Genomic DNA, 23,335 nt, shown 5'->3' on the forward strand with positions numbered 1-23,335 from the left:
GCGGAATTATTCGTCGCCGGAGAGGTTGCATCTGCCCACAAGCTCCACCTGGCCGGGGTCCGCACCTACTTTACTGCCCATGTCCATCAACAGAAGCTAAGACCTTGCAGAGAGACTACCTGCTATTGTCTACCCACGGGGAAGCAGGACAGCCAGAAGCCTCCCCCGTTTCATCGCTAGGCTCTCTCTCAGGCCCCTCATACTCGTGATGTGTCTCAAGGGTAGAACGAAGAGAGTTCTCCGAAGGAACACATACACAGAGGGGCCACAGATGCTGAGGAAGGGCGCCTTGCCTACTGATATCCTAGCGTAAGTGGAAAAGTGGTACCTGCCTGCTGGCCCAGTGTGTCGAACGTGTCCACATCAGGGGCTGCCTACTGTGAAGTGATTCCCTGGGTGCCCTCGGTTTTGTGGCCCAAAAGAGAAGGGGCCGTCGTGTGTCCATGGGTGAAATGGAGGGCTCTGCGGAACTGGCCGCTGAGGCTGGACCTCTCCTATTGGCTCAGTGTCTGTGACCCGTCCCCGTCAGAAGTTCCGGCCAGCCTTCCGGTGGCTGTCTCCATGGTGATTGGGAAAGAAGCCTTAGGCCCCGCACTCAGCCTTCACCTGGCCTACCTGGCCTCTTTCCCCTCATCTAGACCGCTGTGTGGATGAAAGAAAGAATGTCGGCCAATGACCACATGTCCTCATAGCCTTTGAAGGATTAGGCTCCTTGCCTGGGCAGAAGACAGCCAAGGTCAGCCTGAGCCTAGACACCTAGTGACCTGTGACACTGCAGGCAATGAGAGATGTTCATTTTCATGCTGACGTATCCACAGGTGGAGGATTCAGATTGGTCGGAGAAGAAGTGTAACTAGGGATGACACACACACACGACGGCACGGGGGAAAGGTCAGGGAAAATAGCTGAGGTCGTGGAGCTCTAGCAGAGCCAGTGTAGGGCCCAGGCCTCCCTCCTGTTCCTGGAAAAGAGGTGAAACATATGCCGCCATGCGCAGACTCTGGACTGCTGGGGCCCTGGATGCCCAGATTGCGGCCTTGTCTTCGGAGAAGTGTCACACATGCACTGTGCCAGCGGAGGCTGTGGCCCAGCAGAGGGCAAAATCTTGAAAATGGGGCCTTCAGTTGACTTTGCCTGTGCTCTCCTTTGGCTGAGTGACATCGTGTGTTTCCTAGCAGGAGAAGGCATTCGTGGAGAGAGGCGGATTCCATGTGTGCAGGCAAAGTGTGTGCTGAGATGATGAGTCGCTGGAGACCACGGTGGACTCCTCAGACCCGGGATAGGCCTCTGGCAGGTATGTGTCAATGTTTTCTGCCCATGGCACTCAGCCGGGTATCTGCATAGAATGTTACCCCCGGAATTAGTAGTCTTCGGAGAGGCTGCTACATGTCAGCAAGCTTCACCTGGCCAGGTCCGCCCGTGATGTGGCTTCCCAATCCGTGGCTACTCTCTAGACCTTCCAGATAGACTAGCAGATCTTCTCCACCCTTGGGCAACCGGTAGAGCCAGAGGCCTTCCCCGTTTGCTGTTTCGTCTCTAGGCCCTCTGTCAGGCACTCCAAGGTGTGAAGTGACAAGGGGGAGAAGGAAGAGATTTCAGAGAAGGAACACATCCAGAGAGAGACAGAGAGAGGCAAGAGATGCTGAGTGGGGATGCCTTGCGTACTGATATCCTCAGGAAAGTGGGAAAGAGGTACCTGGCCTGCTCTGCCAATGCCCTGAAGCAGTCCGCACCAGGGGCTGCCTTGTGCCTGCGTAGCCTTTCCCAGGGTGTGTTCAAATCCTGTGGCCACTAGGTGTCGTAGGTCACGATGGAGGGCCCTGTGTCATCTGCCTGGTGGGCCGGATCTCTGCCATTGGCTCGGTCTTGTCAGCAGGCCCATCGCAAGCTCCGCCCACTCTTCCAGTGGGGGGACTGTCTCTATGGTGATGGCAAAGAAGCCTTAGCCCCGCCCACCTGGCCTTCACTTCAGCTCCCTGGCCCGCTGACCCTCACTCAGACCTCTGTGTTGCTCCAAATGAATGTCCGCCAGTGCCCTGGTGTCAGCACCTGGGGTAAAGAATTCGGGACCTTGCCTGGGGCAGAAGGCAGCCTAGGTCTGCGGGTACCTGGAAGTCTACTGCCTTGTGACACTGCTGCCAGTGACAAATGGTGACTCCCACACTCACATATCGCCTGGTGGCAGAATGATAGTGATGGGTGGAGAAACATCGCTCCGGAGCACACGTTCAGTGGGGCACCAGCCAAAGCAAAGGCCAGGGCCGGTAGTGGACGTCGTGGAGCTGAATGGCGAGCCAGTGAAGGGCCCAAGGATCCCTCCTGTATGTGGCGGACAGGTCATGCGTGTCCCCACGTCCATAAACCATTGGACTGCTGGGGCCCAGGCTGCCAATTTCGGCCTTGCCTTCGGAGCCCGGCCACATGCGCAGCCTTGCAGCGGAGGCGGGGACATGTAGACAGCCAAAATTGGGAAAATGGCAGTGTTTCTGCGATTTCCCTGGCATCGGCCGTTTTGAGCGGCTTGCTTTTTCTCCTGGTAGGATAGGGCCCTGACGGAGAAAGGCAGGATTACGTGTGCAGGAAAGGTGTGTGCTGAGAGGGTGACGACGTTGAGACCATGTTGGGATCTTTAGTCCCAGGAAAGGCCCCTGGCGGGTGTGGGTCAGTGTTCTCTACCCATCCCACGTGGCGGGGGGAGGTTTTCACCATACAAAGCAGCAGCGGAATTATTCGTCGCCGGAGAGGTTGCATCTGCCCACAAGCTCCACCTGGCCGGGGTCCGCCCCTACTGTATCGCCCATGTCAATCAACAGAAGCTAAGACCTTCCAGAGAGACTACCTGCTATTGTCTACCCACGGGGAAGCAGGACAGCCAGAAGCCTCCCCCGTTTCATCGCTAGGCTCTCTCTCAGGCCCCTCATACTCGTGATGTGTCTCAAGGGTAGAACGAAGAGAGTTCTCCGAAGGAACACATACACAGAGGGGCCACAGATGCTGAGGAAGGGCGCCTTGCCTACTGATATCCTAGCGTAAGTGGAAAACTGGTACCTGCCTGCTGGCCCAGTGTGTCGAACGTGTCCACATCAGGGGCTGCCTACTGTGAAGTGATTCCCTGGGTGCCCTCGGTTTTGTGGCCCAAAAGAGAAGGGGCCGTCGTGTGTCCATGGGTGAAATGGAGGGCTCTGCGGAACTGGCCGCTGAGGCTGGACCTCTCCTATTGGCTCAGTGTCTGTGACCCGTCCCCGTCAGAAGTTCCGGCCAGCCTTCCGGTGGCTGTCTCCATGGTGATTGGGAAAGAAGCCTTAGGCCCGGCACTCAGCCTTCACCTGGCCTACCTGGCCTCTTTCCCCTCATCTAGACCGCTGTGTGGATGAAAGAAAGAATGTCGGCCAATGACCACATGTCCTCATTGCCTTTGAAGGATTAGGCTCCTTGCCTGGGCAGAAGACAGCCAAGGTCAGCCTGAGCCTAGACACCTAGTGACCTGTGACACTGCAGGCAGTGAGAGATGTTCATTTTCATGCTGACGTATCCACAGGTGGCGGATTCAGATTGGTCGGAGAAGAAGTGTAACTAGGGATGACACACACACACGACCGCACGGGGGAAAGGTCAGGGAAAATAGCTGAGGTCGTGGAGCTCTAGCAGAGCCAGTGTAGGGCCCAGGCCTCCCTCCTGTTCCTGGAAAAGTGGTGAAACATATGCCGCCATGCGCAGACTCTGGACTGCTGGGGCCCTGGATGCCCAGATTGCGGCCTTGTCTTCGGAGAAGTGTCACACATGCACTGTGCCAGCGGAGGCTGTGGCCGAGCAGAGGGCAAAATCTTGAAAATGGGGCCTTCAGTTGACTTTGCCTGTGCTCTCCTTTGGCTGAGTGACATCGTGTGTTTCCTAGCAGGAGAAGGCATTCGTGGAGAGAGGCGGATTCCATGTGTGCAGGCAAAGTGTGTGCTGAGATGATGAGTCGCTGGAGACCGGGGTGGACTCCTCAGACCCGGGATAGGCCTCTGGCAGGTATGTGTCAATGTTTTCTGCCCATGGCACTCAGCCGGGTATCTGCATAGAATGTTACCCCCGGAATTAGTAGTCTTCGGAGAGGCTGCTACATGTCAGCAAGCTTCACCTGGCCAGGTCCGCCCGTGATGTGGCTTCCCAATCCGTGGCTACTCTCTAGACCTTCCAGATAGACTAGCAGATCTTCTCCACCCTTGGGCAACCGGTAGAGCCAGAGGCCTTCCCCGTTTGCTGTTTCGTCTCTAGGCCCTCTGTCAGGCACTCCAAGGTGTGAAGTGACAAGGGGGAGAAGGAAGAGATTTCAGAGAAGGAACACATCCAGAGAGAGACAGAGAGAGGCAAGAGATGCTGAGTGGGGATGCCTTGCGTACTGATATCCTCAGGAAAGTGGGAAAGAGGTACCTGGCCTGCTCTGCCAATGCCCTGAAGCAGTCCGCACCAGGGGCTGCCTTGTGCCTGCGTAGCCTTTCCCAGGGTGTGTTCAAATCCTGTGGCCACTAGGTGTCGTAGGTCACGATGGAGGGCCCTGTGTCATCTGCCTGGTGGGCCGGATCTCTGCCATTGGCTCGGTCTTGTCAGCAGGCCCATCGCAAGCTCCGCCCACTCTTCCAGTGGGGGGACTGTCTCTATGGTGATGGCAAAGAAGCCTTAGCCCCGCCCACCTGGCCTTCACTTCAGCTCCCTGGCCCGCTGACCCTCACTCAGACCTCTGTGTTGCTCCAAATGAATGTCCGCCAGTGCCCTGGTGTCAGCACCTGGGGTAAAGAATTCGGGACCTTGCCTGGGGCAGAAGGCAGCCTAGGTCTGCGGGTACCTGGAAGTCTACTGCCTTGTGACACTGCTGCCAGTGACAAATGGTGACTCCCACACTCACATATCGCCTGGTGGCAGAATGATAGTGATGGGTGGAGAAACATCGCTCCGGAGCACACGTTCAGTGGGGCACCAGCCAAAGCAAAGGCCAGGGCCGGTAGTGGACGTCGTGGAGCTGAATGGCGAGCCAGTGAAGGGCCCAAGGATCCCTCCTGTATGTGGCGAACAGGTCATGCGTGTCCCCACGCCCATAAACCATTGGACTGCTGGGGCCCAGGCTGCCAGGATTTCGGCCTTGCCTTCGGAGCCCGGCCACATGCGCAGCCTTGCAGCGGAGGCGGGGACATGTAGACAGCCAAAATTGGGAAAATGGCAGTGTTTCCTCGATTTCCCTGGCATCGGCCGTTTTGAGCGGCTTGCTTTTTCTCCTGGTAGGATAGGGCCCTGACGGAGAAAGGCAGGATTACGTGTGCAGGAAAGGTGGGTGCTGAGAGGTTGACGACGTTGAGACCATGTTGGGATCTTTAGTCCCAGGAAAGGCCCCTGGCGGGTGTGGGTCAGTGTTCTCTACCCACCCCAAGTGGCGGGGGGAGGTTTTCACCATACAAAGCAGCAGCGGAATTATTCGTCGCCGGAGAGGTTGCATCTGCCCACAAGCTCCACCTGGCCGGGGTCCGCACCTACTTTACTGCCCATGTCCATCAACAGAAGCTAAGACCTTGCAGAGAGACTACCTGCTATTGTCTACCCACGGGGAAGCAGGACAGCCAGAAGCCTCCCCCGTTTCATCGCTAGGCTCTCTCTCAGGCCCCTCATACTCGTGATGTGTCTCAAGGGTAGAACGAAGAGAGTTCTCCGAAGGAACACATACACAGAGGGGCCACAGATGCTGAGGAAGGGCGCCTTGCCTACTGATATCCTAGCGTAAGTGGAAAAGTGGTACCTGCCTGCTGGCCCAGTGTGTCGAACGTGTCCACATCAGGGGCTGCCTACTGTGAAGTGATTCCCTGGGTGCCCTCGGTTTTGTGGCCCAAAAGAGAAGGGGCCGTCGTGTGTCCATGGGTGAAATGGAGGGCTCTGCGGAACTGGCCGCTGAGGCTGGACCTCTCCTATTGGCTCAGTGTCTGTGACCCGTCCCCGTCAGAAGTTCCGGCCAGCCTTCCGGTGGCTGTCTCCATGGTGATTGGGAAAGAAGCCTTAGGCCCCGCACTCAGCCTTCACCTGGCCTACCTGGCCTCTTTCCCCTCATCTAGACCGCTGTGTGGATGAAAGAAAGAATGTCGGCCAATGACCACATGTCCTCATAGCCTTTGAAGGATTAGGCTCCTTGCCTGGGCAGAAGACAGCCAAGGTCAGCCTGAGCCTAGACACCTAGTGACCTGTGACACTGCAGGCAATGAGAGATGTTCATTTTCATGCTGACGTATCCACAGGTGGAGGATTCAGATTGGTCGGAGAAGAAGTGTAACTAGGGATGACACACACACACGACGGCACGGGGGAAAGGTCAGGGAAAATAGCTGAGGTCGTGGAGCTCTAGCAGAGCCAGTGTAGGGCCCAGGCCTCCCTCCTGTTCCTGGAAAAGAGGTGAAACATATGCCGCCATGCGCAGACTCTGGACTGCTGGGGCCCTGGATGCCCAGATTGCGGCCTTGTCTTCGGAGAAGTGTCACACATGCACTGTGCCAGCGGAGGCTGTGGCCCAGCAGAGGGCAAAATCTTGAAAATGGGGCCTTCAGTTGACTTTGCCTGTGCTCTCCTTTGGCTGAGTGACATCGTGTGTTTCCTAGCAGGAGAAGGCATTCGTGGAGAGAGGCGGATTCCATGTGTGCAGGCAAAGTGTGTGCTGAGATGATGAGTCGCTGGAGACCACGGTGGACTCCTCAGACCCGGGATAGGCCTCTGGCAGGTATGTGTCAATGTTTTCTGCCCATGGCACTCAGCCGGGTATCTGCATAGAATGTTACCCCCGGAATTAGTAGTCTTCGGAGAGGCTGCTACATGTCAGCAAGCTTCACCTGGCCAGGTCCGCCCGTGATGTGGCTTCCCAATCCGTGGCTACTCTCTAGACCTTCCAGATAGACTAGCAGATCTTCTCCACCCTTGGGCAACCGGTAGAGCCAGAGGCCTTCCCCGTTTGCTGTTTCGTCTCTAGGCCCTCTGTCAGGCACTCCAAGGTGTGAAGTGACAAGGGGGAGAAGGAAGAGATTTCAGAGAAGGAACACATCCAGAGAGAGACAGAGAGAGGCAAGAGATGCTGAGTGGGGATGCCTTGCGTACTGATATCCTCAGGAAAGTGGGAAAGAGGTACCTGGCCTGCTCTGCCAATGCCCTGAAGCAGTCCGCACCAGGGGCTGCCTTGTGCCTGCGTAGCCTTTCCCAGGGTGTGTTCAAATCCTGTGGCCACTAGGTGTCGTAGGTCACGATGGAGGGCCCTGTGTCATCTGCCTGGTGGGCCGGATCTCTGCCATTGGCTCGGTCTTGTCAGCAGGCCCATCGCAAGCTCCGCCCACTCTTCCAGTGGGGGGACTGTCTCTATGGTGATGGCAAAGAAGCCTTAGCCCCGCCCACCTGGCCTTCACTTCAGCTCCCTGGCCCGCTGACCCTCACTCAGACCTCTGTGTTGCTCCAAATGAATGTCCGCCAGTGCCCTGGTGTCAGCACCTGGGGTAAAGAATTCGGGACCTTGCCTGGGGCAGAAGGCAGCCTAGGTCTGCGGGTACCTGGAAGTCTACTGCCTTGTGACACTGCTGCCAGTGACAAATGGTGACTCCCACACTCACATATCGCCTGGTGGCAGAATGATAGTGATGGGTGGAGAAACATCGCTCCGGAGCACACGTTCAGTGGGGCACCAGCCAAAGCAAAGGCCAGGGCCGGTAGTGGACGTCGTGGAGCTGAATGGCGAGCCAGTGAAGGGCCCAAGGATCCCTCCTGTATGTGGCGAACAGGTCATGCGTGTCCCCACGCCCATAAACCACTGGACTGCTGGGGCCCAGGCTGCCAGGATTTCGGCCTTGCCTTGGGAGCCCGGCCACATGCGCAGCCTTGCAGCGGAGGCGGGGACATGTAGACAGCCAAAATTGGGAAAATGGCAGTGTTTCTGCGATTTCCCTGGCATCGGCCGTTTTGAGCGGCTTGCTTTTTCTCCTGGTAGGATAGGGCCCTGACGGAGAAAGGCAGGATTACGTGTGCAGGAAAGGTGTGTGCTGAGAGGGTGACGACGTTGAGACCATGTTGGGATCTTTAGTCCCAGGAAAGGCCCCTGGCGGGTGTGGGTCAGTGTTCTCTACCCATCCCACGTGGCGGGGGGAGGTTTTCACCATACAAAGCAGCAGCGGAATTATTCGTCGCCGGAGAGGTTGCATCTGCCCACAAGCTCCACCTGGCCGGGGTCCGCCCCTACTGTATCGCCCATGTCAATCAACAGAAGCTAAGACCTTCCAGAGAGACTACCTGCTATTGTCTACCCACGGGGAAGCAGGACAGCCAGAAGCCTCCCCCGTTTCATCGCTAGGCTCTCTCTCAGGCCCCTCATACTCGTGATGTGTCTCAAGGGTAGAACGAAGAGAGTTCTCCGAAGGAACACATACACAGAGGGGCCACAGATGCTGAGGAAGGGCGCCTTGCCTACTGATATCCTAGCGTAAGTGGAAAAGTGGTACCTGCCTGCTGGCCCAGTGTGTCAAACGTGTCCACCTCAGGGTTGCCTACTGTGAAGTGATTCCCTGGGTGACCTCGGTTTTGTGGCCCAAAAGAGAAGGGGCCGTTGTGTGTCCATGGGTGAAATGGAGGGCTCTGCGGAACTGGCCGCTTAGGCTGGACCTCTCCTATTGGCTCAGTGTCTGTGACCCGTCCCCGTCAGAAGTTCCGGCCAGCCTTCCGGTGGCTGTCCCCATGGTGATTGGGAAAGAAGCCTTAGGCCCCGCACTCAGCCTTCACCTGGCCTAACTGGCCTCTTTGCCCTCATCTAGACCGCTGTGTGGATGAAAGAAAGAATGTCGGCCAATGACCACATGTCCTCGTTGCCTTTGGAGGATTAGGCTCCTTGCCTGGGCAGAAGACAGCCAAGGTCAGCCTGAGCCTAGACACCTAGTGACCTGTGACACTGCAGGCAGTGACAGATGTTCATTTTCATGCTCGCGTATCCGCAGGTGGAGGATTCAGATTGGTCGGAGAAGAAGTGTAACTAGGGATGACACACACACACGAGGGCACGGGGGAAAGGTCAGGGAAAATAGCTGAGGTCGTGGAGCTCTAGCGGAGTCTGTGTAGGGCCCAGGCCTCCCTCCTGTTCGTGGCAAAGCGGTGATCCATATGCCGCCATGCGCAGACTCTGGACTGCTGGGGCCCTGGATGCCCAGATTGCGGCCTTGTCTTCGGAGAAGTGTCACACATGCACTGTGCCAGCGGAGGCTGTGGCCCAGCAGAGGGCAAAATCTTGAAAATGGGGCCTTCAGTTGACTTTGCCTGTGCTCTCCTTTGGCTGAGTGACATCGTGTGTTTCCTAGCAGGAGAAGGCATTCGTGGAGAGAGGCGGATTCCATGTGTGCAGGCAATGTTTGTGCTGAGATGATGAGTCGCTGGAGACCAGGGTGGACTCCTCAGACCCGGGATAGGCCTCTGGCAGGTATGTGTCAATGTTTTCTGCCCATGGCACTCAGCCGGGTATCTGCATAGAATGTTATCCGCGGAATTAGTAGTCTCCGGAGAGGCTGCTACATGTCAGCAAGCTTCACCCGGCCAGGGCCGCCCGGGATGTAGCTTCCCAATCCCTGGCTACTCTCTAGACCTTCCAGATAGACTAGCAGATCTTCTCTGCCCTTGGGCAACCGGTAGAGCCAGAGGCCTTCCCCCTTTGCTCTTTCGTCTCTAGGCCCTCTGTCAGGCACTCCAAGGTGTGAAGTGACAAGGGGGAGAAGGAAGAGATTTCAGAGAAGGAACACATCCAGAGAGAGACAGAGAGAGGCAAGAGATGTTGAGTGGGGATGCCTTGCGTACTGATATCCTCAGGAAAGTGGGAAAGAGGTACCTGGCCTGCTCTGCCAATGCCCTGAAGCAATCCGCACCAGGGGCTGCCTTGTGCCTGCGTAGCCTTTCCCAGGGTGTGCTCAAATCCCGTGGCCACTAGGTGTCGTAGGTCACGATGGAGGGCCCTGTGTCATCTGCCTGGCGGGCCGGATCTCTGCCATTGGCTGGGTCTTGTCAACAGGCCCATCGCAAGCTCCGCCCACTCTTCCGGTGGGGGGACTGTCTCTATGGTGATGGCAAAGAAGCCTTAGCCCCGCCCACCTGGCCTTCACCTCAGCTCCCTGGCCCGCTGACCCTCACTCAGACCTCTGTGTTGCTCCAAATGAATGTCCGCCAGTGCCCTGGTGTCAGCACCTGGGATAAAGAATTCGGGACCTTGCCTGGGGCAGAAGGCAGCCTAGGTCAGCGGGTACCTGGAAGTCTACTGCCTTGTGACACTGCTGCCAGTGACAAATGGTGACTCCCACACTCACATATCGCCTGGTGGCAGAATGATAGTGATGGGTGGAGAAACATCGCTCCGGAGCACACGTTCAGTGGGGCACCAGCCAAAGCAAAGGCCAGGGCCGGTAGTGGACGTCGTGGAGCTGAACGGCGAGCCAGTGAAGGGCCCAAGGATCCCTCCTGTATGTGGCGGACAGGTCATGCGTGTCCCCACGTCCATAAACCATTGGACTGCTGGGGCCCAGGCTGCCAATTTCGGCCTTGCCTTCGGAGCCCGGCCACATGCGCAGCCTTGCAGCGGAGGCGGGGACATGTAGACAGCCAAAATTGGGAAAATGGCAGTGTTTCTGCGATTTCCCTGGCATCGGCCGTTTTGAGCGGCTTGCTTTTTCTCCTGGTAGGATAGGGCCCTGACGGAGAAAGGCAGGATTACGTGTGCAGGAAAGGTGTGTGCTGAGAGGGTGACGACGTTGAGACCATGTTGGGATCTTTAGTCCCAGGAAAGGCCCCTGGCGGGTGTGGGTCAGTGTTCTCTACCCATCCCACGTGGCGGGGGGAGGTTTTCACCATACAAAGCAGCAGCGGAATTATTCGTCGCCGGAGAGGTTGCATCTGCCCACAAGCTCCACCTGGCCGGGGTCCGCCCCTACTGTATCGCCCATGTCAATCAACAGAAGCTAAGACCTTCCAGAGAGACTACCTGCTATTGTCTACCCACGGGGAAGCAGGACAGCCAGAAGCCTCCCCCGTTTCATCGCTAGGCTCTCTCTCAGGCCCCTCATACTCGTGATGTGTCTCAAGGGTAGAACGAAGAGAGTTCTCCGAAGGAACACATACACAGAGGGGCCACAGATGCTGAGGAAGGGCGCCTTGCCTACTGATATCCTAGCGTAAGTGGAAAAGTGGTACCTGCCTGCTGGCCCAGTGTGTCGAACGTGTCCACATCAGGGGCTGCCTACTGTGAAGTGATTCCCTGGGTGCCCTCGGTTTTGTGGCCCAAAAGAGAAGGGGCCGTCGTGTGTCCATGGGTGAAATGGAGGGCTCTGCGGAACTGGCCGCTGAGGCTGGACCTCTCCTATTGGCTCAGTGTCTGTGACCCGTCCCCGTCAGAAGTTCCGGCCAGCCTTCCGGTGGCTGTCTCCATGGTGATTGGGAAAGAAGCCTTAGGCCCCGCACTCAGCCTTCACCTGGCCTACCTGGCCTCTTTCCCCTCATCTAGACCGCTGTGTGGATGAAAGAAAGAATGTCGGCCAATGACCACATGTCCTCATAGCCTTTGAAGGATTAGGCTCCTTGCCTGGGCAGAAGACAGCCAAGGTCAGCCTGAGCCTAGACACCTAGTGACCTGTGACACTGCAGGCAGTGAGAGATGTTCATTTTCATGCTGACGTATCCACAGGTGGCGGATTCAGATTGGTCGGAGAAGAAGTGTAACTAGGGATGACACACACACACGACGGCACGGGGGAAAGGTCAGGGAAAATAGCTGAGGTCGTGGAGCTCTAGCAGAGCCAGTGTAGGGCCCAGGCCTCCCTCCTGTTCCTGGAAAAGTGGTGAAACATATGCCGCCATGCGCAGACTCTGGACTGCTGGGGCCCTGGATGCCCAGATTGCGGCCTTGTCTTCGGAGAAGTGTCACACATGCACTGTGCCAGCGGAGGCTGTGGCCGAGCAGAGGGCAAAATCTTGAAAATGGGGCCTTCAGTTGACTTTGCCTGTGCTCTCCTTTGGCTGAGTGACATCGTGTGTTTCCTAGCAGGAGAAGGCATTCGTGGAGAGAGGCGGATTCCATGTGTGCAGGCAAAGTGTGTGCTGAGATGATGAGTCGCTGGAGACCGGGGTGGACTCCTCAGACCCGGGATAGGCCTCTGGCAGGTATGTGTCAATGTTTTCTGCCCATGGCACTCAGCCGGGTATCTGCATAGAATGTTACCCCCGGAATTAGTAGTCTTCGGAGAGGCTGCTACATGTCAGCAAGCTTCACCTGGCCAGGTCCGCCCGTGATGTGGCTTCCCAATCCGTGGCTACTCTCTAGACCTTCCAGATAGACTAGCAGATCTTCTCCACCCTTGGGCAACCGGTAGAGCCAGAGGCCTTCCCCGTTTGCTGTTTCGTCTCTAGGCCCTCTGTCAGGCACTCCAAGGTGTGAAGTGACAAGGGGGAGAAGGAAGAGATTTCAGAGAAGGAACACATCCAGAGAGAGACAGAGAGAGGCAAGAGATGCTGAGTGGGGATGCCTTGCGTACTGATATCCTCAGGAAAGTGGGAAAGAGGTACCTGGCCTGCTCTGCCAATGCCCTGAAGCAGTCCGCACCAGGGGCTGCCTTGTGCCTGCGTAGCCTTTCCCAGGGTGTGTTCAAATCCTGTGGCCACTAGGTGTCGTAGGTCACGATGGAGGGCCCTGTGTCATCTGCCTGGTGGGCCGGATCTCTGCCATTGGCTCGGTCTTGTCAGCAGGCCCATCGCAAGCTCCGCCCACTCTTCCAGTGGGGGGACTGTCTCTATGGTGATGGCAAAGAAGCCTTAGCCCCGCCCACCTGGCCTTCACTTCAGCTCCCTGGCCCGCTGACCCTCACTCAGACCTCTGTGTTGCTCCAAATGAATGTCCGCCAGTGCCCTGGTGTCAGCACCTGGGGTAAAGAATTCGGGACCTTGCCTGGGGCAGAAGGCAGCCTAGGTCTGCGGGTACCTGGAAGTCTACTGCCTTGTGACACTGCTGCCAGTGACAAATGGTGACTCCCACACTCACATATCGCCTGGTGGCAGAATGATAGTGATGGGTGGAGAAACATCGCTCCGGAGCACACGTTCAGTGGGGCACCAGCCAAAGCAAAGGCCAGGGCCGGTAGTGGACGTCGTGGAGCTGAATGGCGAGCCAGTGAAGGGCCCAAGGATCCCTCCTGTATGTGGCGAACAGGTCATGCGTGTCCCCACGCCCATAAACCATTGGACTGCTGGGGCCCAGGCTGCCAGGATTTCGGCCTTGCCTTGGGAGCCCGGCCACATGCGCAGCCTTGCAGCGGAGGCGGGGACATGTAGACAGCCAAAATTGGGAAAATGGCAGTGTTTCTGCGATTTCCCTGGCATCGGCCGTTTTGAGCGGCTTGCTTTTTCTCCTGGTAGGATAGGGCCCTGACGGAGAAAGGCAGGATTACGTGTGCAGGAAAGGTGTGTGCTGAGAGGGTGACGACGTTGAGACCATGTTGGGATCTTTAGTCCCAGGAAAGGCCCCTGGCGGGTGTGGGTCAGTGTTCTCTACCCATCCCACGTGGCGGGGGGAGGTTTTCACCATACAAAGCAGCAGCGGAATTATTCGTCGCAGGAGAGGTTGCATCTGCCCACAAGCTCCACCTGGCCGGGGTCCGCCCCTACTGTATCGCCCATGTCAATCAACAGAAGCTAAGACCTTCCAGAGAGACTACCTGCTATTGTCTACCCACGGGGAAGCAGGACAGCCAGAAGCCTCCCCCGTTTCATCGCTAGGCTCTCTCTCAGGCCCCTCATACTCGTGATGTGTCTCAAGGGTAGAACGAAGAGAGTTCTCCGAAGGAACACATACACAGAGGGGCCACAGATGCTGAGGAAGGGCGCCTTGCCTACTGATATCCTAGCGTAAGTGGAAAAGTGGTACCTGCCTGCTGGCCCAGTGTGTCAAACGTGTCCACCTCAGTGTTGCCTACTGTGAAGTGATTCCCTGGGTGACCTCGGTTTTGTGGCCCAAAAGAGAAGGGGCCGTTGTGTGTCCATGGGTGAAATGGAGGGCTCTGTGGAACTGGCCGCTTAGGCTGGACCTCTCCTATTGGCTCAGTGTCTGTGACCCGTCCCCGTCAGAAGTTCCGGCCAGCCTTCCGGTGGCTGTCCCCATGGTGATTGGGAAAGAAGCCTTAGGCCCCGCACTCAGCCTTCACCTGGCCTACCTGGCCTCTTTGCCCTCATCTAGACCGCTGTGTGGATGAAAGAAAGAATGTCGGCCAATGACCACATGTCCTCGTTGCCTTTGGAGGATTAGGCTCCTTGCCTGGGCAGAAGACAGCCAAGGTCAGCCTGAGCCTAGACACCTAGTGACCTGTGACACTGCAGGCAGTGAGAGATGTTCATTTTCATGCTGACGTATCCACAGGTGGCGGATTCAGATTGGTCGGAGAAGAAGTGTAACTAGGGATGACACACACACACGACGGCACGGGGGAAAGGTCAGGGAAAATAGCTGAGGTCGTGGAGCTCTAGCGGAGTCTGTGTAGGGCCCAGGCCTCCCTCCTGTTCGTGGCAAAGCGGTGATCCATATGCCGCCATGCGCAGACTCTGGACTGCTGGGGCCCTGGATGCCCAGATTGCGGCCTTGTCTTCGGAGAAGTGTCACACATGCACTGTGCCAGCGGAGGCTGTGGCCCAGCAGAGGGCAAAATCTTGAAAATGGGGCCTTCAGTTGACTTTGCCTGTGCTCTCCTTTGGCTGAGTGACATCGTGTGTTTCCTAGCAGGAGAAGGCATTCGTGGAGAGAGGCGGATTCCATGTGTGCAGGCAATGTTTGTGCTGAGATGATGAGTCGCTGGAGACCAGGGTGGACTCCTCAGACCCGGGATAGGCCTCTGGCAGGTATGTGTCAATGTTTTCTGCCCATGGCACTCAGCCGGGTATCTGCATAGAATGTTATCCGCGGAATTAGTAGTCTCCGGAGAGGCTGCTACATGTCAGCAAGCTTCACCCGGCCAGGGCCGCCCGTGATGTAGCTTCCCAATCCCTGGCTACTCTCTAGACCTTCCAGATAGACTAGCAGATCTTCTCTGCCCTTGGGCAACCGGTAGAGCCAGAGGCCTTCCCCCTTTGCTCTTTCGTCTCTAGGCCCTCTGTCAGGCACTCCAAGGTGTGAAGTGACAAGGGGGAGAAGGAAGAGATTTCAGAGAAGGAACACATCCAGAGAGAGACAGAGAGAGGCAAGAGATGTTGAGTGGGGATGCCTTGCGTACTGATATCCTCAGGAAAGTGGGAAAGAGGTACCTGGCCTGCTCTGCCAATGCCCTGAAGCAATCCGCACCAGGGGCTGCCTTGTGCCTGCGTAGCCTTTCCCAGGGTGTGCTCAAATCCCGTGGCCACTAGGTGTCGTAGGTCACGATGGAGGGCCCTGTGTCATCTGCCTGGCGGGCCGGATCTCTGCCATTGGCTGGGTCTTGTCAACAGGCCCATCGCAAGCTCCGCCCACTCTTCCGGTGGGGGGACTGTCTCTATGGTGATGGCAAAGAAGCCTTAGCCCCGCCCACCTGGCCTTCACTTCAGCTCCCTGGCCCGCTGACCCTCACTCAGACCTCTGTGTTGCTCCAAATGAATGTCCGCCAGTGCCCTGGTGTCAGCACCTGGGATAAAGAATTCGGGACCTTGCCTGGGGCAGAAGGCAGCCTAGGTCAGCGGGTACCTGGAAGTCTACTGCCTTGTGACACTGCTGCCAGTGACAAATGGTGACTCCCACACTCACATATCGCCTGGTGGCAGAATGATAGTGATGGGTGGAGAAACATCGCTCCGGAGCACACGTTCAGTGGGGCACCAGCCAAAGCAAAGGCCAGGGCCGGTAGTGGACGTCGTGGAGCTGAACGGCGAGCCAGTGAAGGGCCCAAGGATCCCTCCTGTATGTGGCGGACAGGTCATGCGTGTCCCCACGTCCATAAACCATTGGACTGCTGGGGCCCAGGCTGCCAATTTCGGCCTTGCCTTCGGAGCCCGGCCACATGCGCAGCCTTGCAGCGGAGGCGGGGACATGTAGACAGCCAAAATTGGGAAAATGGCAGTGTTTCTGCGATTTCCCTGGCATCGGCCGTTTTGAGCGGCTTGCTTTTTCTCCTGGTAGGATAGGGCCCTGACGGAGAAAGGCAGGATTACGTGTGCAGGAAAGGTGTGTGCTGAGAGGGTGACGACGTTGAGACCATGTTGGGATCTTTAGTCCCAGGAAAGGCCCCTGGCGGGTGTGGGTCAGTGTTCTCTACCCATCCCACGTGGCGGGGGGAGGTTTTCACCATACAAAGCAGCAGCGGAATTATTCGTCGCCGGAGAGGTTGCATCTGCCCACAAGCTCCACCTGGCCGGGGTCCGCCCCTACTGTATCGCCCATGTCAATCAACAGAAGCTAAGACCTTCCAGAGAGACTACCTGCTATTGTCTACCCACGGGGAAGCAGGACAGCCAGAAGCCTCCCCCGTTTCATCGCTAGGCTCTCTCTCAGGCCCCTCATACTCGTGATGTGTCTCAAGGGTAGAACGAAGAGAGTTCTCCGAAGGAACACATACACAGAGGGGCCACAGATGCTGAGGAAGGGCGCCTTGCCTACTGATATCCTAGCGTAAGTGGAAAAGTGGTACCTGCCTGCTGGCCCAGTGTGTCGAACGTGTCCACATCAGGGGCTGCCTACTGTGAAGTGATTCCCTGGGTGCCCTCGGTTTTGTGGCCCAAAAGAGAAGGGGCCGTCGTGTGTCCATGGGTGAAATGGAGGGCTCTGCGGAACTGGCCGCTGAGGCTGGACCTCTCCTATTGGCTCAGTGTCTGTGACCCGTCCCCGTCAGAAGTTCCGGCCAGCCTTCCGGTGGCTGTCTCCATGGTGATTGGGAAAGAAGCCTTAGGCCCCGCACTCAGCCTTCACCTGGCCTACCTGGCCTCTTTCCCCTCATCTAGACCGCTGTGTGGATGAAAGAAAGAATGTCGGCCAATGACCACATGTCCTCATAGCCTTTGAAGGATTAGGCTCCTTGCCTGGGCAGAAGACAGCCAAGGTCAGCCTGAGCCTAGACACCTAGTGACCTGTGACACTGCAGGCAGTGAGAGATGTTCATTTTCATGCTGACGTATCCACAGGTGGCGGATTCAGATTGGTCGGAGAAGAAGTGTAACTAGGGATGACACACACACACGACGGCACGGGGGAAAGGTCAGGGAAAATAGCTGAGGTCGTGGAGCTCTAGCAGAGCCAGTGTAGGGCCCAGGCCTCCCTCCTGTTCCTGGAAAAGTGGTGAAACATATGCCGCCATGCGCAGACTCTGGACTGCTGGGGCCCTGGATGCCCAGATTGCGGCCTTGTCTTCGGAGAAGTGTCACACATGCACTGTGCCAGCGGAGGCTGTGGCCGAGCAGAGGGCAAAATCTTGAAAATGGGGCCTTCAGTTGACTTTGCCTGTGCTCTCCTTTGGCTGAGTGACATCGTGTGTTTCCTAGCAGGAGAAGGCATTCGTGGAGAGAGGCGGATTCCATGTGTGCAGGCAAAGTGTGTGCTGAGATGATGAGTCGCTGGAGACCGGGGTGGACTCCTCAGACCCGGGATAGGCCTCTGGCAGGTATGTGTCAATGTTTTCTGCCCATGGCACTCAGCCGGGTATCTGCATAGAATGTTACCCCCGGAATTAGTAGTCTTCGGAGAGGCTGCTACATGTCAGCAAGCTTCACCTGGCCAGGTCCGCCCGTGATGTGGCTTCCCAATCCGTGGCTACTCTCTAGACCTTCCAGATAGACTAGCAGATCTTCTCCACCCTTGGGCAACCGGTAGAGCCAGAGGCCTTCCCCGTTTGCTGTTTCGTCTCTAGGCCCTCTGTCAGGCACTCCAAGGTGTGAAGTGACAAGGGGGAGAAGGAAGAGATTTCAGAGAAGGAACACATCCAGAGAGAGACAGAGAGAGGCAAGAGATGCTGAGTGGGGATGCCTTGCGTACTGATATCCTCAGGAAAGTGGGAAAGAGGTACCTGGCCTGCTCTGCCAATGCCCTGAAGCAGTCCGCACCAGGGGCTGCCTTGTGCCTGCGTAGCCTTTCCCAGGGTGTGTTCAAATCCTGTGGCCACTAGGTGTCGTAGGTCACGATGGAGGGCCCTGTGTCATCTGCCTGGTGGGCCGGATCTCTGCCATTGGCTCGGTCTTGTCAGCAGGCCCATCGCAAGCTCCGCCCACTCTTCCAGTGGGGGGACTGTCTCTATGGTGATGGCAAAGAAGCCTTAGCCCCGCCCACCTGGCCTTCACTTCAGCTCCCTGGCCCGCTGACCCTCACTCAGACCTCTGTGTTGCTCCAAATGAATGTCCGCCAGTGCCCTGGTGTCAGCACCTGGGGTAAAGAATTCGGGACCTTGCCTGGGGCAGAAGGCAGCCTAGGTCTGCGGGTACCTGGAAGTCTACTGCCTTGTGACACTGCTGCCAGTGACAAATGGTGACTCCCACACTCACATATCGCCTGGTGGCAGAATGATAGTGATGGGTGGAGAAACATCGCTCCGGAGCACACGTTCAGTGGGGCACCAGCCAAAGCAAAGGCCAGGGCCGGTAGTGGACGTCGTGGAGCTGAATGGCGAGCCAGTGAAGGGCCCAAGGATCCCTCCTGTATGTGGCGAACAGGTCATGCGTGTCCCCACGCCCATAAACCATTGGACTGCTGGGGCCCAGGCTGCCAGGATTTCGGCCTTGCCTTGGGAGCCCGGCCACATGCGCAGCCTTGCAGCGGAGGCGGGGACATGTAGACAGCCAAAATTGGGAAAATGGCAGTGTTTCTGCGATTTCCCTGGCATCGGCCGTTTTGAGCGGCTTGCTTTTTCTCCTGGTAGGATAGGGCCCTGACGGAGAAAGGCAGGATTACGTGTGCAGGAAAGGTGTGTGCTGAGAGGGTGACGACGTTGAGACCATGTTGGGATCTTTAGTCCCAGGAAAGGCCCCTGGCGGGTGTGGGTCAGTGTTCTCTACCCATCCCACGTGGCGGGGGGAGGTTTTCACCATACAAAGCAGCAGCGGAATTATTCGTTGCAGGAGAGGTTGCATCTGCCCACAAGCTCCACCTGGCCGGGGTCCGCCCCTACTGTATCGCCCATGTCAATCAACAGAAGCTAAGACCTTCCAGAGAGACTACCTGCTATTGTCTACCCACGGGGAAGCAGGACAGCCAGAAGCCTCCCCCGTTTCATTGCTAGGCTCTCTCTCAGGCCCCTCATACTCGTGATGTGTCTCAAGGGTAGAACGAAGAGAGTTCTCCGAAGGAACACATACACAGAGGGGCCACAGATGCTGAGGAAGGGCGCCTTGCCTACTGATATCCTAGCGTAAGTGGAAAAGTGGTACCTGCCTGCTGGCCCAGTGTGTCAAACGTGTCCACCTCAGTGTTGCCTACTGTGAAGTGATTCCCTGGGTGACCTCGGTTTTGTGGCCCAAAAGAGAAGGGGCCGTTGTGTGTCCATGGGTGAAATGGAGGGCTCTGTGGAACTGGCCGCTTAGGCTGGACCTCTCCTATTGGCTCAGTGTCTGTGACCCGTCCCCGTCAGAAGTTCCGGCCAGCCTTCCGGTGGCTGTCCCCATGGTGATTGGGAAAGAAGCCTTAGGCCCCGCACTCAGCCTTCACCTGGCCTACCTGGCCTCTTTGCCCTCATCTAGACCGCTGTGTGGATGAAAGAAAGAATGTCGGCCAATGACCACATGTCCTCGTTGCCTTTGGAGGATTAGGCTCCTTGCCTGGGCAGAAGACAGCCAAGGTCAGCCTGAGCCTAGACACCTAGTGACCTGTGACACTGCAGGCAGTGAGAGATGTTCATTTTCATGCTGACGTATCCACAGGTGGCGGATTCAGATTGGTCGGAGAAGAAGTGTAACTAGGGATGACACACACACACGACGGCACGGGGGAAAGGTCAGGGAAAATAGCTGAGGTCGTGGAGCTCTAGCGGAGTCTGTGTAGGGCCCAGGCCTCCCTCCTGTTCGTGGCAAAGCGGTGATCCATATGCCGCCATGCGCAGACTCTGGACTGCTGGGGCCCTGGATGCCCAGATTGCGGCCTTGTCTTCGGAGAAGTGTCACACATGCACTGTGCCAGCGGAGGCTGTGGCCCAGCAGAGGGCAAAATCTTGAAAATGGGGCCTTCAGTTGACTTTGCCTGTGCTCTCCTTTGGCTGAGTGACATCGTGTGTTTCCTAGCAGGAGAAGGCATTCGTGGAGAGAGGCGGATTCCATGTGTGCAGGCAATGTTTGTGCTGAGATGATGAGTCGCTGGAGACCAGGGTGGACTCCTCAGACCCGGGATAGGCCTCTGGCAGGTATGTGTCAATGTTTTCTGCCCATGGCACTCAGCCGGGTATCTGCATAGAATGTTATCCGCGGAATTAGTAGTCTCCGGAGAGGCTGCTACATGTCAGCAAGCTTCACCCGGCCAGGGCCGCCCGGGATGTAGCTTCCCAATCCCTGGCTACTCTCTAGACCTTCCAGATAGACTAGCAGATCTTCTCTGCCCTTGGGCAACCGGTAGAGCCAGAGGCCTTCCCCCTTTGCTCTTTCGTCTCTAGGCCCTCTGTCAGGCACTCCAAGGTGTGAAGTGACAAGGGGGAGAAGGAAGAGATTTCAGAGAAGGAACACATCCAGAGAGAGACAGAGAGAGGCAAGAGATGTTGAGTGGGGATGCCTTGCGTACTGATATCCTCAGGAAAGTGGGAAAGAGGTACCTGGCCTGCTCTGCCAATGCCCTGAAGCAATCCGCACCAGGGGCTGCCTTGTGCCTGCGTAGCCTTTCCCAGGGTGTGCTCAAATCCCGTGGCCACTAGGTGTCGTAGGTCACGATGGAGGGCCCTGTGTCATCTGCCTGGCGGGCCGGATCTCTGCCATTGGCTCGGTCTTGTCAACAGGCCCATCGCAAGCTCCGCCCACTCTTCCGGTGGGGGGACTGTCTCTATGGTGATGGCAAAGAAGCCTTAGCCCCGCCCACCTGGCCTTCACTTCAGCTCCCTGGCCCGCTGACCCTCACTCAGACCTCTGTGTTGCTCCAAATGAATGTCCGCCAGTGCCCTGGTGTCAGCACCTGGGATAAAGAATTCGGGACCTTGCCTGGGGCAGAAGGCAGCCTAGGTCAGCGGGTACCTGGAAGTCTACTGCCTTGTGACACTGCTGCCAGTGACAAATGGTGACTCCCACACTCACATATCGCCTGGTGGCAGAATGATAGTGATGGGTGGAGAAACATCGCTCCGGAGCACACGTTCAGTGGGGCACCAGCCAAAGCAAAGGCCAGGGCCGGTAGTGGACGTCGTGGAGCTGAACGGCGAGCCAGTGAAGGGCCCAAGGATCCCTCCTGTATGTGGCGGACAGGTCATGCGTGTCCCCACGTCCATAAACCATTGGACTGCTGGGGCCCAGGCTGCCAATTTCGGCCTTGCCTTCGGAGCCCGGCCACATGCGCAGCCTTGCAGCGGAGGCGGGGACATGTAGACAGCCAAAATTGGGAAAATGGCAGTGTTTCTGCGATTTCCCTGGCATCGGCCGTTTTGAGCGGCTTGCTTTTTCTCCTGGTAGGATAGGGCCCTGACGGAGAAAGGCAGGATTACGTGTGCAGGAAAGGTGTGTGCTGAGAGGGTGACGACGTTGAGACCATGTTGGGATCTTTAGTCCCAGGAAAGGCCCCTGGCGGGTGTGGGTCAGTGTTCTCTACCCATCCCACGTGGCGGGGGGAGGTTTTCACCATACAAAGCAGCAGCGGAATTATTCGTCGCCGGAGAGGTTGCATCTGCCCACAAGCTCCACCTGGCCGGGGTCCGCCCCTACTGTATCGCCCATGTCAATCAACAGAAGCTAAGACCTTGCAGAGAGACTACCTGCTATTGTCTACCCACGGGGAAGCAGGACAGCCAGAAGCCTCCCCCGTTTCATCGCTAGGCTCTCTCTCAGGCCCCTCATACTCGTGATGTGTCTCAAGGGTAGAACGAAGAGAGTTCTCCGAAGGAACACATACACAGAGGGGCCACAGATGCTGAGGAAGGGCGCCTTGCCTACTGATATCCTAGCGTAAGTGGAAAAGTGGTACCTGCCTGCTGGCCCAGTGTGTCGAACGTGTCCACATCAGGGGCTGCCTACTGTGAAGTGATTCCCTGGGTGCCCTCGGTTTTGTGGCCCAAAAGAGAAGGGGCCGTCGTGTGTCCATGGGTGAAATGGAGGGCTCTGCGGAACTGGCCGCTGAGGCTGGACCTCTCCTATTGGCTCAGTGTCTGTGACCCGTCCCCGTCAGAAGTTCCGGCCAGCCTTCCGGTGGCTGTCCCCATGGTGATTGGGAAAGAAGCCTTAGGCCCCGCACTCAGCCTTCACCTGGCCTACCTGGCCTCTTTGCCCTCATCTAGACCGCTGTGTGGATGAAAGAAAGAATGTCGGCCAATGACCACATGTCCTCGTTGCCTTTGGAGGATTAGGCTCCTTGCCTGGGCAGAAGACAGCCAAGGTCAGCCTGAGCCTAGACACCTAGTGACCTGTGACACTGCAGGCAGTGAGAGATGTTCATTTTCATGCTGACGTATCCACAGGTGGCGGATTCAGATTGGTCGGAGAAGAAGTGTAACTAGGGATGACACACACACACGACGGCACGGGGGAAAGGTCAGGGAAAATAGCTGAGGTCGTGGAGCTCTAGCAGAGCCAGTGTAGGGCCCAGGTCTCCCTCCTGTTCCTGGAAAAGTGGTGAAACATATGCCGCCATGCGCAGACTCTGGACTGCTGGGGCCCTGGATGCCCAGATTGCGGCCTTGTCTTCGGAGAAGTGTCACACATGCACTGTGCCAGCGGAGGCTGTGGCCGAGCAGAGGGCAAAATCTTGAAAATGGGGCCTTCAGTTGACTTTGCCTGTGCTCTCCTTTGGCTGAGTGACATCGTGTGTTTCCTAGCAGGAGAAGGCATTCGTGGAGAGAGGCGGATTCCATGTGTGCAGGCAAAGTGTGTGCTGAGATGATGAGTCGCTGGAGACCACGGTGGACTCCTCAGACCCGGGATAGGCCTCTGGCAGGTATGTGTCAATGTTTTCTGCCCATGGCACTCAGCCGGGTATCTGCATAGAATGTTACCCCCGGAATTAGTAGTCTTCGGAGAGGCTGCTACATGTCAGCAAGCTTCACCTGGCCAGGTCCGCCCGTGATGTGGCTTCCCAATCCGTGGCTACTCTCTAGACCTTCCAGATAGACTAGCAGATCTTCTCCACCCTTGGGCAACCGGTAGAGCCAGAGGCCTTCCCCGTTTGCTGTTTCGTCTCTAGGCCCTCTGTCAGGCACTCCAAGGTGTGAAG

The sequence above is a fragment of the Elephas maximus genome, chromosome 20 (assembly GCF_024166365.1).
Source record: "Elephas maximus indicus isolate mEleMax1 chromosome 20, mEleMax1 primary haplotype, whole genome shotgun sequence".
NCBI classification, from domain to species: domain Eukaryota; kingdom Metazoa; phylum Chordata; class Mammalia; order Proboscidea; family Elephantidae; genus Elephas; species Elephas maximus.